Here is a 2,897-nt window from a genome sequence, read left to right on the forward strand (position 1 = left end):
AGCATTTTGGGAGGCCAAGGTGGGTGGAACACTTGAGCTCAGGAGTTCAAGACCAGCCTGGGTAACATGGTGAAATCCCATCTTTACAAAAAAATACAAAATTAACCAGACTTGGTGGTGCATACCTGTAGTCCCAGCTGAGGTGGGAGGCTGAAGAGCAAGGATAACTTGAGCCTGGGAGATGAAAGTTGCAGGGAGCTGAGATTATGCCACTGCACTCTAGCCTGGGCAACACAGCAAGACCCTGTCAAAAAACAAAACAAAACAAAACAAAGAGAGAGAGAAAGAATGGAAAATATTTTGTCATGTCTCTTTCATGGCCTTGAATTACAATTTCGGAAGTAACAATTATTTAGAGATGCTTTACATTCATTTCTGATTGGTTCCCAATCACAATGTATCCTCAAATTAGCTTAAAATGTCTGACCCTTCAACTCTTCTGTTGAATGGTTAATATCTTGTTGGGAAACATATGCAACAAGAAACCGGCAACAACTCCCTTCACCAAACGCTGCTAGTAGAGGCAATGGCAAGAACCATCTCTCGATTGCCTATGCTTTGGGTTTTGCTTAAACAATGCATTTGCATCCGAGACCTAGAGGGAGGCACATATCCAGAATCTCTGCCTTGAGTCCTCAACTCTCAAAAAGTTTTAGTGATGAGTTCTACCCCTTCCTCCCAGTGAAGGTAACTCTGATCTGCCTTAACGGGAGTCATGTGCTATTATTATTATGAGGTCAACTTTCACAGAGCTAAATAGTCTCAACAAATGTCCAGATGTTCAGATAAAATAGAAAGAAAAAAACCCACTTTGGCAGGCACCGTTGAAGGCCACATAAATAGTAGTAAAGCTGCTAAACCTATTTGCATTTCACACCCAATAATTTCAGGCTCTCTCTGCCTTAAATTAAAGACTGTGATCGTTCAGCGCAGACGTTTCCTAACCGCAACGGGTGTGAACAGTGAAAAAATACAGATAACAGATTGTCTCTGTACAGGGATGAGCACAGCCATTTTTGTGTCTTGCTTTCCCTCTCCTCTTCTCATTAACTAAGCACTCAAGGCCTCCGGGCACAGTCTCTGTTCTGTGCATGCTGACGCTGGCCTGTTGAGCGGGGGTGGGGGACTGAGTTTTCCAGCCTCTAATGTCAGAAGTCCCATTTTCAGAACGTAACTTGTAAAGTTTCCCAAAGGAATGTGGTTCAGGGTGCCCTTTGGTTCAAGGCATGAGCTCACTGTCTTGCAAGAGCAGTAAATTATTTTGTGCTGCAGAGGAACTGTGCGAGTTTTGAATGGTAGGCTCGTAAAGTCATGATTTATAATTAAATTAGATCTCAGGAAAATGTCCCAAGTTATATCTATTTGGCTTTCTCCAGCTTTTCTGAAGGTCCTGCAAACAGACTGAATGGAAATTTCGCTTAAGAAATTGTTGTCATAAAATTTTATGGAACCATCTCAGTGGTTAGGGGACTCTTAAGCATCCCTGCAGGGGGAAAAACAAACACAATTAGACACAGACTAGCTACTCTGTTTGGAGGCTGAAAACCAAAGTCACGCTGGAAATGCCACATCCACAGAAGCACAGCGTTTGGCCTGGGCTGGATTTTCTGATGTAAGATTACCATTAAAAATCCGTGGGGTTCTAACTTTCTATTTTGTTATTTTCTTTCTTGGCTTTTTCCCTACCTCCTCATTTTTTTTCAATAGAAAATTGTTTTGTTTCTTTCTCCCTCTTAAAATTATTTTTTCATTTGTATTTGTTATAAAATGCACATAAAATGTAGCATCCCCACCATTTGTAAGTTTAGAGTTCAGTAGCATTAAATGCATTCACGTTTGCCTGCAACCACTACCACCACCCATCCCCTGGACTCTTCTCATCTTGCAAACTGAAACTCGCATCCATTAAATATCAACTCCCAAAGTCGTAAAATAACAACTCCCACCCCTTATCCTCTGGCAACCACCATTCTACTTTCTATCTCTTTGAATCTGACCCTCTCTAGGTATCTAATATAAGTATGAGGTTGGTGCGAAAGTAATAGCAGTTTCTGCCACCTAAAAGTAATGATAGAAACCACAATTACGTTTGCACCAACCTAACAGAATCATACAGTATTTGCCTTTCTGTGACAGTCTTATTTCACTTATCATCATGTCCTTTCGTTCATCCATGTTCTAGCACGTGTCAGAATTTCCTTCCTTTTTAAGGCTGAATAATATCCTGTTGAAAATATGTATCACATTTTTCTTATCTATTCATCCATTAGACACTTGGATTCTTTTTCTTTTTATTCATTAGTCATGCCTTTAGTCTTAAGTTGTTTTCGGCAAAGCTGCAACTTTGTGTAGACTGTCGGTGCATGAGTTTGTTGCATTGTGGGTGATTGTGGATGTGAGTGAGCTGAGAAAGCTCAATTTCCTTTGCTCTTCATGGCTTCTGCTTTGGAGCCTCTCACAGCACAACATGATAACAACGTGAGGGGAATATGAGATAAAGAGTTTGTGGAACAAAGCCACAAGCTACAAGCCACATTGGATTTTCAGGCTAAGAACCTTTTTTATGTAGACAACAAATACTCCATTATGCAGCCTATACTAGGTAAATACAAATACAGGTGAAGCATCTTTGTATGGTAGACACTTCAATTTGATCACTCTGTCTACCCTGTCTACAAATGGAATGCACTGGATTTTTCTTTGTCTTACTGATATTGGCCCATCATGACTCGGTCTCCTGTAGTAGCAATTGTCACTATCTTTCTCTTAAAGCTTCCATTTGATTGGGCTGACCTTTTCCTATCTTCTCTCCAATTACTAAAGCTCTTATATACCTTGTTGAGCAGGTGGTCAACTTAGGTGATAAATTCACACTTCTCACCAACTCCCTTGAAACT

Source organism: Mandrillus leucophaeus, unplaced genomic scaffold, assembly GCF_000951045.1.
Source record: "Mandrillus leucophaeus isolate KB7577 unplaced genomic scaffold, Mleu.le_1.0 Scaffold480, whole genome shotgun sequence".
NCBI lineage: Eukaryota > Metazoa > Chordata > Mammalia > Primates > Cercopithecidae > Mandrillus > Mandrillus leucophaeus.